The following is an 18,237-nucleotide window of genomic DNA, read 5'->3' as shown; positions in this document are numbered from 1 at the left end:
TTTATTGCTTTATTTGTTTCAGGCTCCTAGGCCCATAGAAAAGCACATTAAAAGCAACACAAAATAAAATCGAATATACGGACTATAAAACAGCAGACGCTGTTTTCTATTCCGTACTTTGGTTTAGTGAACACAGTATCTTAGATAGAAGAGTATTCATTTATTCAACAATAAATATATGGTATTATTTTCAAATTAAAAACAGATAACCTAAAATAACTTTTATTTCGCTTCCTAGCTTCAGCGATGCTAAGTTAGGTTCTTCGACTAAAATAACGAACTGAGGAGTACTTTATTACACTGAGCCGGAACTATAAGCACGTAGAAAGTAAGTAAACAACCTATTTACTCTCATCCTTTTTATAGTTCCCAAGTGACATTGGGTACTAAGATAGCTGATGAATATTTTTATGAATATAATACACATAAATACATATAATATACGGATAAACACCCAGACACTGAAAAACATTCATGTTCATCACAAAAACAGGCCTTGGACGCAGAAAGCAGCGTCGCTGCCAATTGAAATTGCATTAAGAAATATGAATTTGCTAGAAGTTTTTTATTGACAGCTAAGCTGTCAAATTATCGCCACAACCTCTGTGCCGTAAATAAAGGAATCACTCGCTAGGCGTGCGCGCAATACTAATGCGAGCCCTTGGCTTGTTTCACGGTCTTCCTGGACGTTCTATTGTGGATACGACTTTAGTGTTTCGAGGACCGGCGCATATGTCACTCCTCTCATAGTCTCCTAGTACAAGCGGTGGCTTATGTGTGTCGGATTTATAAGGGATTTACTGCGAACGGACAGTTATTCATAAAAGGTGACTATCTCTTGTACTATATCCTACCTATTTATCCAAAACCTCATTTTCTCATTTAAAAATTATTTTTCGTTAGGAAAAAAATATCTATTAAATGGCTGTCTCACTGATACAATAAAGGTGACAAAGACAATAGCAAGATATTTATCAAGCCCGTCCATTTCAGGCAAAGATCATTGACCATACAGCCTGATAAAACAATTCATCTGTTTAAAAAAACTACTTTTATAACATAAATGGCAATATCCGTTTAGCGTGCGGTTGCAGGAACTTCTATAAAAAAGTATCGATATTTAAAAAATATGGAATATAATGTCCATTGCGTTATCAAAAGAAAACATCGATTTATTTAAAACATTACCTACATAAATTAAATAGTAGGTAATTTTTTTTTCTTAAAAATTCAATAAATCGGCTTTATGACATTTCCAAATGATAAAATTGACGAAGTCTTCGGTTGTGGTGGTTTTTACCTGTTCTATTATTTTCATGTTGTCACGTTTGTAGCTGATATAGCTGCAATCTTAAGTATCTCACCAAAATCTGTGAATGTTAATGACAGTTATTTGTATGTGTCAATAAAATAACACTTAAACTCATTAAAGTACAAAAATATTACACAAAAATCAACGAAAAAAAATTCTAAATGTCATTTATGAAAAAAACAAAAAAGCCAACATCACGCGGTGTTCCCAGGCGGTCACCCATCCAAGTACTGACCGCGCCCGATGTTGCTTAACTTCGGTGATCGGACGAGAACCGGTGAATTCAACATGGTATGGACGTTGGCAATGAATACGCTAGAAAAATGATTCTAAATGTTTTAAATGTTGGAGAAGAGCAACTGCCGAGATTCTTGCCAGCTTCTCGGTAGAATCTGCTTTCGCACAGGCTTACTGACGTTTGAAAAGTTGGATAGAAGCAGGCGTTACTTTGCGGAAATCCATGATATATACTCCGCGAAAAGCAGGAGAATCTGTATGGTGTATAATGATGCGATATCATTTTTTGAAAATGACATTTTATTTGTGTTTTCCGATAATAACCGATTTGGTGCAACGAAGTTGCACGGGTCAGCTGGTAACTAATTATGCCGCGTTCTTAAAGTATGGATTTATAAACGCTAGTCGATGTCGTGCTCTCTCTCTCTCTCTGTACGTCGGCCATCTTGGTTCTTCTTATTATAGTCTTAATACAAGGTTTTCCTTATTGAAGAACCAAGATGGCCCACGTAATGGTAATTTAAGAAACATCGTCTATAAACAGAGCAAAATTTTAGGCCATGCAAGGAACATGTCCTACAAAATGGCGGCTGTGTCCATCAACCTGAGGGTGTAAGACTTATGTGCGTGTAATTACACCGTGAACTTCGGCCTTTGAAGCGAAAGAACCATTCTGTTTTTTTTTTTTTTAATACTAATTTTAAGAGATGATTCACTTTTTTGTTGACGGCAGAAATAAGCATGGCGCGGGTGATAGCACTTCCCGGGACGAGCTCTGTTACAGAAAGCTGCAATATTAACGTCCGTCGCCTTTCTTAAATCTATTCTTTACCGCGTTAAGTAGGCAAGAAGCCTTCGCCATATTAATCCAGCCATCACTAGTGGCAATGTTTTGCTAGCTAATGGTTCGTTAAACCGATAAGATATCGACATATGTGCTTAGCAGTGGCGTGCACTTCATACATGCACAAAAGCACTGCTTACCCTAAAATTGATATAAAGCTCGTATAGGAGGAGGATTTTTGGCGTTTTATGCAATTGTCCTGCTGTATGCATACCCTGGTAAGAAACCCAGAACAATATATACAACGTGTAATCGAATTATGTAATACTGTTGAATGGTGCATAAGTATATTTCATAAGGAATACTATAAAAATATTAAATTAATAGAAGCTCTTTTTTTTCATAAAAACTAATTCAAAACATTCTATGTGTTTACTTGTGACAACCCTATTGAAGATAAAAGACTGACACGTGCACAGCACCAATTGCACAGCACTTAATGTACATTAGGGTATTTGTACAATTCAACACGTATAGTATAGGCAAAACGTGTAAATTCTGTAAACGCTTGGCCTATACAAAGCATTCTGTTATAAATTACCTTATAAATACAAGGTTTTGCTCACGTTATCAAATTATTCATTGATATTTAAATTTCTAGCTCGTATTTCCCCGTTAGGGAATGAATTTCCAAGAATTATTTTTTAAAGGAAGGTTAGGCTATCTGTATGCGAAATTTCATCCTAATCCGTCTAGTGATTTGAGCTGTGCGTTGATAGGTAACTACCATTGATTTAGTTTGTTAAGCTTGCAGTGTTTTTCAAGACCAAATTTTGTTCATACTCTTAATGGTTTTACAGTCAATAAAATATTTTTATATCGTTGAAACGATGATAAAAAAACCTATCCACTGCGTAGCTGAACCGTCGGCGTTCATTTCGCGTGACACCCAGTTCACAAATTTGTGCTGCTGGATGTGTTCAAAAAAGACTAATTCCACGAGGATAACTTTTAGCTTCCAGCAAGGCTAGCATCGGCGGGAGACAATTATCTTCCCGGGGAAAGGATAAAAATGTATCTTCTCCCACAGCTTTATCAACTCTCGGAGCACTGGCGCACAAGTTGATATAATATCCAAATAATATATGTGTAATAATAAACGGGGTGAAACTTCTCCTATTCCATTTGCCCGTATTTTAGCAGACGGACACGTTAATTACATTCCATGTCAGGGGATATAATCGCGGGATATATTTTTTGTCTCCTGCCTCCTGCAGACAAAAATTATGCAGCGTACCTACATTATCCATCAACATCCATCCACAACCTATTAAAGTTCCACAGCTGGGCATATGCCCTATATGGTTTAAGAGTATATCCACCACGCTGCTCCAATGCGGGTTGGTGGGCTTATTAACATAAAAAAAAAGTAAATATAATATACTCACGAGCACGCAGACAAGAAGCAGTAATCGTAGATTTATCTCAAAGGTCTCAGGACTATATTATCCTATAAAGACCGATGGATCAACTATAAAGACACGATCAAACCCTGATCGTTTTATACTTTTCGCGCTGTTTGTGCAAACACCATTAATTTTCTTAAACTAAATTTGTTTAATTGGTAATAAATTATTTAACAGCAACTGCACAAATAGCTTTATTGCAACATCGTCACAAGGTTGCCTGCATTTCGGTATTCTATAGAATATATTTCGACGAGTGTGCTCAAGAACTATTTGATCTAATTCCCCCCTCGCCTTTTTACCATCGACCCGCGAGGCACCGTAAGGATCTGCATCCCTACGTGGTCGATATACCGCGGACGCGTACGAAGCGCTTCGAACATGGAATAGGAGAAGTTTCACCCCGTTTATTATTACACATATATTATTTGGATATTATATCAACTTGTGCGTCAGTGCTCCGAGAGTTGATAAAGCTGTGGGAGAAGATACATTTTTATCCTTTCCCCGGGAAGATAATTGTCTCCCGCCGATGCTAGCCTTGCTGGAAGCTAAAAGTTATCCTCGTGGAATTAGTCTTTTTTGTTCCAGTACAAGTCAACACTTGAATGTAATTCCAAGTCTAAGATGGCAGTAGGATAACTTCTTAGGTGTTATAGCAGTTATATGAAACCCATATTCCGTATCGGCATATCGAATATTTTGTTGTAAAACACATAAGCTATGTGCTTTGCAAGGGAGTGGAAAGGGGATGAAATTTTGTATTACTAAAGTTTGGGATGTGAAGTTTTGGGAAATAAAGAATAGCGAACGTGTTTGAGTGTTTTCGCAAAATCCTCCACCAAGGGAGTACATTAGGGGTTTATTTCAAAATTCACATACATATTATGAAAATTAAGCTTAATTTGCTATATACTCCGCGAAAAGCAGGAGAATCTGTATGGTGTAATTTATAATTTCTTCAATCCTTATACTCCACCCCAAACAGATCGTCGGCAATGTACCCTCTACGCATGTTTCGCTCCGAAACCGGAGCATCCTCAGGAGATGTTGCCTTTACAATTAATGAGTCATTGTAAAGTCAATGACTTAGTAATTGTAAAGAATAACAATTACTAAGTCATTGTAAAGTACATTGCCGAAGTTCTGTTTGGTGTGGAGTGTAAGGATCGTAGAGCATAGCAAATTAAGCTTTATTTTCATCGTTTCAAAAGTTGTTTAAATTAGACACTGGAAAGAAATGAATTTACAACATGTTAAACATGTCAGCATGATTCTAAATACACTTTTACTATTAAGTTGACTTTTTCTGCATTAAAGTTTGTACAGACAACTGAATACAAAATATTCTGACATTTTCAAATAAGGAAGCAGAGTAATCTGCAAAGATATTACGTAAATTTTGAGTATAAACAATTTGCAACTTTGTAAATTATGGTATTTTTCTCAAATCCCAATTTAATCGGAATAATTTATATTATGTATCCACTCTCCTTCCAATTTATTTTGTCATATCCAAGAAGCATCACGACTTTCCGCTCGAAGATGAGACCTTGTACGAACTCTGCTTTCAATCTAAGTTCCGGACCGCGTGGCCCTAATTTTCCACTGCTAATTCATTCTTATTAAACATATCCAGATGCACCTATTAAACTTTTGCTACAGTAATTTTTTTAAAGTGATCCAATCAGATAGATCTGTATTGCATAACACACGCTTTTACATAGATGCCATTTAAATATCAATTAATAAGTCACAATGTATTGCCATTAGCTGGCGTGCAAAGATTGCAAACCATTGATTACAATTAACACAGACAGAATGAACTAATTAAAAAACATGCATTTCTAATACAATACAACAATACGATAGCGTTAATAATAATAAGATAAAATAATTATTAAATATCAAAAATATTAAATTGAAAAATCGTGTTAAATATTAAATTTAAATACAAATGTCGTAGTTGATTTTCGACAGCGGCAGTGGACAGGCTAGGCTAGTAACATAGGCTTTTTATGCCAGGAAAATAAACGGTTCCCACAGGATATGTAGAAAACTTTAACTAAATAGGGAGAACAGCACGGGCAGCAGCTAATTGAAAGTATCACAATCGAGAATTGTGACTTTTCGGTATACTTTTTTACGGTTTTCTATATAAATTCGTCCGCTTGAAGCTATTAAAGTTGCGTTGTTCCGGTGCAGCCCCATAACTCGCGGCGTGTTTAGTCGTTGGTTATTTTCAAAAACTTATTGTTTTATAATCGTAAAAGAACCGCCAACATAATACACATAAGCTATTAATTTTTAATGCCCAAGAAAGATATCCAAACATTTTAATGATGATGATGATCATATTTTAGTAGAACATATATATTTTTTCTATTATTTCTATATAATTTAATTCTTTTTTTTTTTTTTTTTTTAATTAAAATTATTTCAACTAATATAAGCACTATTGCAACGTCAAGTCTGTCTGTGTGTAGTGACTCTACCACCGGTTCGGAAGACAGATTATACCGAAAAGAAGCCGGCAAGAAACTCAGCAGCTGCGTGTAAATTGCAGGTATTTTATCGGAAAAAGTCCGATAAAATACAAAATTACGTACGCCGCCGCTGCTAAGAAAAGACATAGTCTTTTCTAGCAGCGGCGTGCATAGGTTTATTGGCCAAGGTAGACAAAAATTAGTTTTGTTGACTCCTATACGAATGATATAAAAGATTACGAAGGTAGAGTGCTGTATGAACAGTAACGTCAGTCTCTTAGACATCTCTTAGACGTGCTACTTGATGATGATCCGTTACATATCCCGTTATTTGTCCCTTCGATTTAATCTGGAAGATGCCACTTCCTTTTTGCTGTCAAAATACTATTTATCCCTGAATTATGAACCTTAAATCCAAGGAATATGGTTCACGCGTATTTACAACGAGGGTAAACGTGATTTGTAAAAGTCCAACGCTCTTAGATAAACATGTACGTTGACCTCACGTGCATACAATTTGCATTTTAGCGATGCAACAGTATTTTCAATACATACGACGATTTTCATAACTATATAAGTTAAATTATGGTGATAGTAAAAATAATCCAAGTTAGCCCTTGACTGCAATCTTACCCGGTGTTAAGTGCTGATGCAGTTTTTTCAAATTGGACCTGTAGTTCCTGAGATCATCGCCTTCAAGTAAACAAACAAAATCTTCAGCTTAATATATTAGTTCCTATAAGATTTTAGCCGGGAACCTTAGACTCCCTTTTTGGGGGACCGAGTTCGATACCCTGCACGCAGCTCTAACTTTTCGGAGTTATGTGCGTTCTAAGCAATTAAATATTTTATTAGGTGAAGGTCCCCAACGTCCATCGGTTCTCCGAGCTATGTGCCCCACTCATAACCCATTTCCCCTTCAGCTTTGCGATTGGGTGAGCTATGTCGATAACTCTGGTCTGGATCTCCTCATTCCTGATTTGATCACGTAGAGATACTCCACATAGCTCTCTCCATCGCCCGCTGAGTGATTCTGAGCTTTCTTATGAGGCCATTACTACTCGTACAAGTGTGAACACCTGTTTGTCATTAGTTGTCTGTTTGAATTGAGTTATTAAATTTATTCATAATAGAAGCTTTTAAGTTTACTTTGGTAATTTTTTTTTTCTACTTTCATCAATATAAATTATAGTGGAGATTTCTCTGTACAAAATTGTTTAGCGTTCCAACTAAGGCTGAATATTACATTTATAAATAAAAGAGTTTTTTGTGACAGTTCATTCGGAAAAGTACTGTATCATTAATAATTTAAAACACACCAAATTATGTGTTTTTTAGTCTAAGGCCAATAGTTTAGACACTTTAGTTATCCATATAATTAAAACGAAACGTTTATACGAAACTAAAGGTAGCAGTTTTTGTATTTGGTTGTTATTTAAAAGCATTTTACGTATTAGAAGACAAGTATAATCGGAGTCCGCCATACATATGTCTATTTCATTTACAGCGTTTATGCTGTATGAACTAAATTCTACCATTGCCAAATTATGCAAAATAGCCAGTCCAAATTTATTTTTGGTGCGGCTTTTTATTGCTAATTATAACAGAAAGTTGTTCCCAAAATATAGTCTTTGTCGGTTTGATCGTAAAAAATTTACGATATTTTTCTAAAATCACATAACTGTTTCGGCTCTACTGAAAAGTGAGTACTTTGTGCGTCAACGTTTCAATTTTTTTGCGTCAATATGCTTATTTCTGCTGCCAAGCAGTGCTGTGTTCCGGTCTGAAGGGCGAGGTCGCTTGTGTAATTACAGGCATATGTATATGCATAGAGATATGCAGATGATATAAAATGAAGAAAATCTCCAGTACGAGTTATAAAAAACTTAAGAATAGGCATTGTGAGAGTTACAAAAGCCTAGCCTTAAGTATTTATAACTCGTACTGGAGATTTTCTTCATTTTATATCATCTGCATACTCTGTGCATACCCTCTGTGCACGCCACTGTGTATATGTACTCGTAAGCTTGGCGTCAGCAAGGCTTCTTTGCGACGACATAAGGCGATAGTACTTCTCCGGACGAGCTCTGAAACAGAAAGCTTTATTCCTACCAAATAATTCGATAACGAAGCAACATTTGTGTCTAGAAAATGATAGTATGGGATATTGGACTAACCGACTTGTAGCATGACATAGACATATTTTAACAGTTAGGATAATCGCAACGGTACTCGAAAACTGGAGCGCAGGGCATATGGATTTGCTGATTGGTAAAGATGCGTTCACAATGCATTGAAAAAACTTTCAAAAAAAATCCACCAGTTGTGTTTAATGATGAATGAATGAATGAATGAACGAATGAATGAATGAATACACTTTTATTGTAAAATTTAAAGAAATATATAGCAATCGCTTCCATGATGATCTCAGTGATCGGGATAGGTAGAGTATATTGATGGGCGAACCTTTCTTTTAAGGCTAGATTCACTTCCCCTTTGTCAAAGACTAAAAAAAAAACATATGTTAATATAGGTAAACAGCGGTCCAGTCATAAAATGTTACAGTAATTTTTGTTACACAAAAGATAAACTTCTCTTTGGACATCTCTATGGAAAAGTTGGAGCTTATAATATATAAATAAATCGATAAATAAATATACTACGACATTAAAAACATCGCCATCTAGCCCCAAAATAAGCGTAGCTTGTGTTATGGGTACCAAGATGGCTGTTTTTATAAACAGTATACATAAATTCTTATGAAATACAGACATACACCCAGACACTGAAAAACATTAATATATATCAAACAAACATTTTCCAGTTGTGGGGATCGCAATACAGAGGAAAGCTCTATAAGAGATCTCTTCCAGCTACCCCAGGATGTGAGTAAGATGATTTTATTGTGGTGTAGGTCAAAAATATGCAATACAGAATAATAAGTAACAAGTGATAAATATACTATTTAAACGATAGATAATGCTCTAACACTCTGTTTCAAAAGAGTGCACCGATAGAAAGACTTTGAGAAAATGGCTCTTCTTCGAATATTTCCGGATTATGATGTATGTTATAAGTAGAACTACTTTAGAACTACTTTATTACCAACATCTAGACTATTAGTGTCCGAACTAAGACTATTGATAGCGGAAAAAAAATTCCGTCCGGCTTAAAATTATTAAGTAAAAAAATCCTTCATTCATAGCTCTTTTATATGACATTTCTAATCAATAAATTAATCAATTTTTGCAAAATATTTACGCGTTTTTTTAAGCAGACAAGCTAATATAATCAAATTGTACAGGTTAACTAATCGGGAAATCTATTTGGGATTAAACAAACATAAGAAAAATATCGAAAAAGGCATGTAAAGTAAAGTAAGAAACGTTCTCGTATATATAATAATAAATAAACAATTATAAATATTTCATCATCTTAGTGTGCCATAATAATATAATGTTATGCACATGGAGTTATTTTTATAGCTCTGAGATGAACTATTTTATAAAGACGCTGTAATTAGTTCCGATTACTTGCTTATTCTAAATATTGCCATTATACTCTACTTATACTGTGATGTTAATATAATATAAACTTAATAATTAAATTGATGATTGCAGAAATTCACTAGTGTACTTAACGTATATTTAGTTTATTTTTATTCCACTACAAGTTAGCCCAGTTAGATGGTACGTAGGTACAATATTATTTATTTATTAATTTTTTTTCTTGAACATGGTACAAAAAACCATAGATGGTATGTGATGATACAGTCTAAAATGGTATCGGGAAACCTGTTAGGGAGTATGGTAGTCATACTCCCATAGAACACTCATCATACTCTACATAGTCATACTAATCGGTTTCTATGCGACATCGCACCGGAAAACTAAATCGCTTAGCGGCACGTCTTTGTCAGTAGGGTACTAACTAGCCACGGCCAAAGCCTCCCACCAGACCAGACCAGATAAAATTCAGAAATTATAAATTCCCAAATTGCTGCTGCTGGAATCGAAGCCGGGATCTCGTGCTTAAATTCACAGCGCTCACCGTTGCGCCAGTGAGGTCGTCAAATCTATGAAATCGAGTGTATTCCTTGTTAGAAATACACTCGATTTCAAAGATTTAACAGTACACTAGCGGATGCTCGCGACTTCGTCTGCTTTGCATTCTTGATATTCCGTGAGATTAAGAAGTGTTTTTTTTAAACTGTTAAAGAGAAACAGTCCCAACATAAATAACTTATCTTACTGTAACGGTTTACGCAGCGCAAGCTAAGAGAGATCTCTGTTGGCAGAATTATTTTCGACTTACTTGACATTTTTTGTGTTATATTTTGACTAATTTTTAAATTTGATATTAAAATGATTGCCTGTGTTTATCTGATTTATAAGATATGCCATCATCACATCCACCCATTACCAGCCCACTACAGAGCGCGGGTCTCCTCGCACAATGAGAAGAGGTTAAGGCCGTAGTCCACCACGCTGGCCCAGTGCGGATTGGTAGACTCCAAACACCTTTGAGAACATTAAGTAGAACTCTCAGGCGTGCAGGTTTCCTAACCATGTTTTCCTTCACCGTTAAAGCAAGTGATATTTTAATTACTTAAAACGCACATAACTTAGAAAAGTTAGATATGATTAAGGATTCGAACTCGGCGCTATCACCGCTTTAATAATAATATAATAATATACTACGACAAAACACACAACGCCATCTAGCCCCAAAGTAAGCGTAGCTTGTGTTATGGGTACCAAGATGACTGATGAATATATATATATAGATATACATAAATACTTATGATAAACAGATAAACACCCATACACTTAAAACATTCATGTTCATCCATAGAATGAAGAACATACAGAATGCTCATTCAGCCATTATTGAATTATAGGTATCATGCTGTCAAGCGGGATTTGGTTAAGAGATAACCATAATATTTAAGACCTGTAGGTATACTAACCCAAATTCTCAAATAAATAAATAAAAATGTATTGCGTCCAAAAAACTGAAAACGCCCCGCGCACATATAGCACTTTACACCCGCGGAATGTTGCTAGCTCACAAACTTTTTCCCATTTTCCCATTTTATGGTGAACATTTAGCTGAGACATTAGAGTAGCGACCCTGCTCTCTGCGTCCTGGGCCGTGGGTTCGATTCCCACAACTGGAAAATGTTTGTGTGATTAACATGATTGTTTTACAGTGGCTGGGTGTTTATCTGTATATTAATAGTATTTATGTGTATTATATTCATAAAAATATTCAACAGCTATCTTAGTACCCATAACAGAAACTACGCTTACTTTGGGGCTATATTACGATGTGTGCGTGTGTGTGCGTGTGTGCGTGTGTGTGCGTGTGTGCGTGTGTGTCGTAGTATATTTATTTATTTATTTTAGATAGTTACTGATATCTGCATATCGTCTGCGAAAGTGCAGAATTCCTTTGTGGGGTTGAGTATTCGCTTTTACAACATGATTCCTAAGATTATTCTTGACTACCAATACATACATTTAAAAAATGTGTAAAAACACAGTAATATTACTATACATTTGATGAATTCCTTAATGACAAGGTTGATTGGAAGCAGCCAGCTTCGCTCTCATCTCCCAAGATAGAAAAATTTATGTAAATGTTGATGTTGGAAAAGAGCAACTACAGGGTGTTTTTCCGGCTCATCTCCGAACCGGTGGTAGAGTCGCTACAAACATACATACATTCAAAAGTGCTTATAAAGTAGGCCTACTTAAAATAAATGAATTTTGGATTTGAATTTTGAATTTGACTGTCTACTGCTAAATGGTACGGAGTGACTAACCGTTTGTTCGAGAGACCGTGTAATATATAAAATATTAGTCGTGTGCCCGGCTTCTGTATGTTCTTAATTCTGTGTGTTCATCCCACAAACATTTCCCAGTCGCGGGAATCAAACCCACGGCATTAGACTCAGAAAGCAGAGTCACTGCCCGCTGCGCCAATCGGTGGTCAAATCCTTCCTCCAAACCAAATCGTCCCTCATTAGTACACTGCGATTTACTTATGCGTACGAAACAGTGACGTCATATTGTATTATTCATTTTGTAAATACAATAACTAGGTCACTGACCGGCATGTTAAACACATACAATAGCATATACGAGTAGATGTTGATTCATTATGTAGCATTGGCGTGCACTTCATACATGCACAAAAGCTCTGCCTATTCTATCATTTTTGTATAAATCATAAATGCGAAGGAGTTTTCCATTTTATGGCTTCTTCTTTCTTTATGCATAACCTGGTCAAAAACACTGCACGCCACTGTTATTTAGGTTACATAAATCTTCCAATTTCGTACAAAAAATTAAATAGTTTCTAAACGGTGAACAAAACCACACTATCACTTTCTCGTTGTAATAGTCGTTTAAACCCACAAAACCGCTTTGGTGTAGCGTGGTGGGTCAACGCTCGGAAACCGTATCCCCTAGGAAAGATGAGGTCTGCGACACTAATAGGCTGCGGATCATGAAAGATAAAACTGTTGGACTTTGAGAATATAAATTAAAAATTCGTTCAAAGCAAATTAAAATAACCGCACGCGAAAACAAACCTAAGTATTATGTGGAGAACGTATTGGATCACATTATAGTAAGTAAAGTGGAATAATGCCCTTTTTGCGAACATCGATTGAATTACGCAAGCGGATTCAACCGATTAATTACAAGAACAACATATAAAAGAGCTGAACACAATGCAGAAAGGTCGGGCCATCCTCGAGATTATCCTAGGCCACTGCTTTGGCTTAATGATTAGCGAAATTATGTAGATAGATAGATAGATAGATAGATCGATAGATAGATAGAATCATCTACGCAGTAGAAATTTTTACATTGCAACCATTTCTTCAAGTTTTGCATAAAATGTTTTATTTAAAGTCTTTTGAGATTGGGTGGAAGTTTATTATAGATTTTTATTGCCATGGTGTAACAATTTTTGCTAAATAGTGCGGTTTCTCAGTTTATCTTTGTTTCTCAGAGCTTGAAAATGTGACCTCAAATGAATTACGAGTTTGTCACGTTTGGATTCAATTTTACATTTCGGAATCAACTCCTTTCAAACAAAAAATAAATTTATAAATCCGTCTACATATCAAGGAGTTATGCATTAAAAAATATATCTGCTTCTTAAAACTATATAAATATTATTTTCTTTCTTTCTTTCCAACATCCGAATTGATAACCTACTTTTTCAAGTCGGTTGAAGCCTCGAGTGGAACGTATGCTAAAATAAAATCGGTCGTTCGTCGTTTTAGCACTAACTTCTTTACCAGGCGACGCGTGCTGTGGTTTTCTTAGGCACTACTAAACAAATAATTCGCAATACAATAATATTGTAATTATAAAGTCAATGTCAAATATTTCGTTATTCAAATAGGCTCATAGATGGCACTTTTAATGCGTATATTAGATGTAAAATATGACATAGAAGTGAGTTGATGGCGATAACTAAATTCGTCAACTGAAAGCTAAAGCTTCGAGGGTTCGAAACGCGCCCTGGTCTAAGCAGGAGCCCGCAACAAACTTAGCCGGTTTTTTTTTGTTATCACCATCTCACATTTTCATTTTAAACTATTAAAGAGGCAACCTGGTTAGAGCGATAATTTACATCCAAGAATTTTTATCGTTGACGTAGTCCTTAATACTATAAAAGGACTTTTCTATAAGCTTACGTGTAATACAAACTTTGAACTTTTTCAGAGACATCTCCAAGATATCAACTGGTAGTTTATTGTACAACTGTATACAATTATATAAATTGAGAGATAGTGTGTGGGTGTGTTCCGTATAGGCTCCGAAACGACTAGACCGATTTCAATGAAACTTTCAGGGAATCTCCGGATTGACCTGGCGAGTAATCCTGTAAAGGTTGGTGACGATCGGAGCACTCCTATTTTTGAAATGTCAAACTGTTAAATACAGCTTTTATTTACTATGATGATATTCTATTGTTGGGTGTACATGGGTGTAGATAATGATCTTCACCCGCTCGAGAAGAGAATAGAAGAGAATGAATACGGAGAGAAATAAATGATTTAATATATTATGAGACTTAAATTAAAAATTTAATGATGTAAGTTTATTGTTTAAATAAAATAAAGCAAAATCTAGCCCGGCGAAGCGGGCTGGGTACGCTAGTTATTTATAAAAAAACACAGTCGCTTATGAGACGAAGCTGTGGCCCCATCTCTAGGCATGTGACATTTGTGACATTAGTGGCCTACAATAAATTGTTTGTCAATATCGCCGCGATCACGATCCGCTGAATTTTGCACTAAACCATGGTTTACGCGAAATACCAAGCTTGTAATGTGTCTGTGGTTTGATGTGATAACTATGCTAATTGCTGGCATAGACATAGCAGTAGCGCATTCAATTTGTTATGCGATTATGTGACTATATGTTTTTTAATTCGGTGTCAAGAGGTAGGCTCAGAGGCACTGGAGATGTCTCTTAAAAAGTACAAAGTTTGTATTAAACGTAAGCTTATAGAAAAGTCCTATATAGTGTAAAGAACTCGATCGATAAAAGAGCTAACTCTAACCAGGTTGCACTTGTAATCATTTTAAATGACAATGTGAGATTGTGACAACAAAAAAACCGAATCAAGGGGCCGATTGTGCAGAAAACTTGTCCTTGGTATTCATGTATTTAAAATTATTTGGGTACTTATTACTTACCTTGGTTTTTTATTTTTGACGGCCGATTGGCGCAGTGGGCAGCGACCCTGCTTTCGAGCCCAAGGCCGTGGGTTCGATTCCCACAACTGGAAAATGTTTGTGTGATTAACATGAATGTCTGGGTGTTTGTATGTATATTATAAGTATTTATGTATCCTATTCATAAAAATATTCATCAGTCATCTTCATTGGCGTGTACTGGGTTTCTTACCAGGATATGCATACAGCAGGAAACATGCATAAAATGGCAAAAATCCTCATCTTATACGGGGTATATATAAATTTTAGGGAAGGCAGTGCTTTTGTGCATCTATTAAGTGCACGCCACTGGTCACCTTAGTACAACCTATAACACAAGCTACGCTTACTTTGTGGCTAGATGACAATGTGTGTGTTGTCGTAGTATATTTATTATTTACTAGCTGTTGCTCGCGACTTCGTCTGTTTTTGATGTGGCATTCAATTTAGTTGTAATTCTAAAAAAAATATTCAGTATTGCTAAGCCTTAAATGAGGGGTTTGCTGCTGTCCGCTGAGGAGTTCTGTCCTCTAACTGCAACCACATTTATCAGGGCAAAATTAAACACATATTATAACCTCTATAGTACAAAAATAATTATTTCAATCGGTTATAATTTGTCTGAATTATGGTGTAAAATCGTCAAACACTCATTCCCTCTCCAAAGGAACCGAGCTTAATGTCGGGATAAAAAGTTTCTATATTACTTCTATCACTTCCAAGAATAGCTGTACAAACAAACTTACATTGTCATTTATAATATTAGTAGGTATAGGGATTTATTTATTAGTTATATTCCCTTAATCGCCTCGTACAAAACACGTGGGAAGAAACTCTTTGCTTCTTATTATTTGTAAAGCTTACTAAAACTAGAACATTTTAACGTTCGGATAATAAGTTAATTTCCATGCTAAACCAGCCTTTACATTTCGCCTTGCACTTCGCGAGGTCGTCGACACCGGGTGGATAACGCCCACTGCGCATTGTATGTTAATGTGGACCAGATTTCTCATTGCCCGACCCATCCGCGACATGGGCGATAAGCTTTATAAAGCCACTATCTATAACTTGTGACTTTGTCCGCGCTTTGACTCGGGGAATTTAAGACGCTGTGTTCAGTCCCACCATGCTGCTCCAATGCGGGTTTGTGGGTTTTAACGATTATTATCACATGTTAGTGACAATCGCTCGCTTGCAATCCGCTTTGGGCAATGGCGTGCACTGGGTTTCCTACCAGGGTATGCATGCATCAGGTAAATTGCATAAAATGGCAGAAATCCTCCTTTTATACCAGTTTTATAAAAATTTTAGGGTTGGGCAGTGCTTTTGTGCATGTATGACGTGCACGCCACTGGCATTGGGCCAGCGTGGTGGACTACGTACATAAACCCTTCTCATTGTAGGAGGAGACCCTGTAGAGGGCCAGTATGGGTTGATATGATGATGATGACAATAACCCAGATCGACGGCTTAACATGCTCTCATAGGCACGTGATAGAAACCGTCAATTCTCTAATTCCGGTAAAGAAAAATTACCCAAACATATTTGACCGCACTATGTCGAAGTACCAGGACTTTATGATTACGTAAGATATCCGGTAGACCAACCACAAGATACTCTCCGTATTTAACTTCCGTACTCCGTACTTAAACGTATATCTACAGAATAAAAGCTATCTATTTGCTTTATTTCATCAATATTAGTTTTGGGTATATTTCCAGGATAAAAAAAGACCTTCGATCAATATAATACGTCGAGAATAAATATAATGTCAGTCGTTTGTGAAAAATAAGATTCCGGGAATGTATTTTTGTTTGTGTTTAGCGTTGAATGAAGCTATATGACAAGGTTGCTTGGAAGCATCCGGCTCCGCTTTCATCTATCACTATCTTGTGAAAATGAATTTTAAAATGTAATATTTAAATTGTTGATGTTGGAAAAGAGCAACTGCTGAGGTTCTTGTCGGCTTCTTCTCGGTAGAATCTGCCTTCCGAACCGGTGGTAGAGTCACTACAAAAAAAAAAAAAAACCTGCTAAGTTTGTTGTGGGCTTCTTAGACCAGGACGCGTTTGGAACCCTCGTAGCTTTAAGTTTACGAATGTGGTTATCGCCATCATCTCACTACCGTGTAATTCTTATGTACGCATCAAAAGTGCCACCTATGGGCCTACTTGAATAAAGATATTTTTTGACTTTTAACACACAGACAGACTTGACGTTTCAAATGTGCTTATGTTAGGCCTACTTAAAATAAATGAATTTTGAATTTTGAATTTAAAAGTGATTTATAATTATCAAATAATCATCATTATCACTATCCGCAACTTATTAATGACAATTTGCTGGGCAAATGCCTGTTTTCTCATAAGAAATACGGTTTTAGACCCACCACGCTACTCCAATGCGGGTTGGTGGGCTTTAACCGCAATTGAGTAACACTAACCGGGACCGACGGCTTTACGTGCTCGCTTACGGCACGGGGGTTGACCGCCAATTTCTTAACTCCTGATACCTACTGAAAATGTTTTGATTAAAAAATACCTTAAATAATTTTTGACCCGAACAGGGAGTAGAAGCTAGGAACTCTTTGTTTTTAGTTGAATATGCTAGCCACTAGATCAACAAGGCAGTAATCAACGAGAAAAATCCTATTATAATATTAAGGATTACTGAACGATAAAAAAGCTTGGGTGTTTTGCTTTAGCTTCACAGCTTAATAAACAAACTGTGAGATGGTGATAACAAAAAAAAAAATTACCCGGCTAAGTTTGTTGTGGGCTCTTCTTAGACCAGGGCGCGTTTGGAACCCTCGTAGCTTTAGGTTTAAGTTGGTTTACGAAATTATCACCATCCCCTTACAATTATGTAAACATATATGTATGAACGCTTCATAAGTGCCTGTGATAGGCCTACATGAATTAAGAAATATTGAATTTGAATTCAATTAATGATATTAAAATTGAGTCGTATAGGTCTGAAATAAACAAACAGACATTCCCAGTTGTTATGTTAGTATAGACTAACAACAATGTGTTTTTACTATGTCGCGAAATGCTAATTTACGGTTGTTGGTTTTTTAGGCTAACCGACTGCCCTAGAATTTGATGATAGCCCACCGATGTTACTGATCCTTATCAAATATGGATAAACATTTCCTTATTCTGATCACGTGTATTGCCAGTTTTTCTAAGCATTGTCATTATTAACA

General features: G+C 36.1%; 1 protein-coding gene and 1 non-coding gene across 2 annotated transcripts in view; one reads left to right on the top strand and one right to left on the bottom strand.

Moving 5' to 3' along the window:
• Window positions 1-733: 733 nt before the first annotated feature.
• The window catches only part of LOC120633841 (chitinase A-like), a 28,444-nt gene continuing 10,940 nt past the window's right edge, over window positions 734-18,237 (top strand). Inside the window, exon 1 of the mRNA XM_039904208.1 lies at window positions 734-827. The gene's annotated coding sequence lies outside the window, so the exon portion shown is untranslated. The remainder of the gene's footprint in view (window positions 828-18,237) is intronic.
• Window positions 1,499-1,617, bottom strand: LOC120634006. Its single transcript, XR_005659217.1, has one exon. It is a non-coding gene; the product is annotated as a 5S ribosomal RNA (ribosomal RNA).

Source organism: Pararge aegeria, chromosome 22, assembly GCF_905163445.1.
Source record: "Pararge aegeria chromosome 22, ilParAegt1.1, whole genome shotgun sequence".
Lineage (NCBI taxonomy): Eukaryota > Metazoa > Arthropoda > Insecta > Lepidoptera > Nymphalidae > Pararge > Pararge aegeria.
This window is presented reverse-complemented; position numbering and strand designations above follow the sequence as displayed.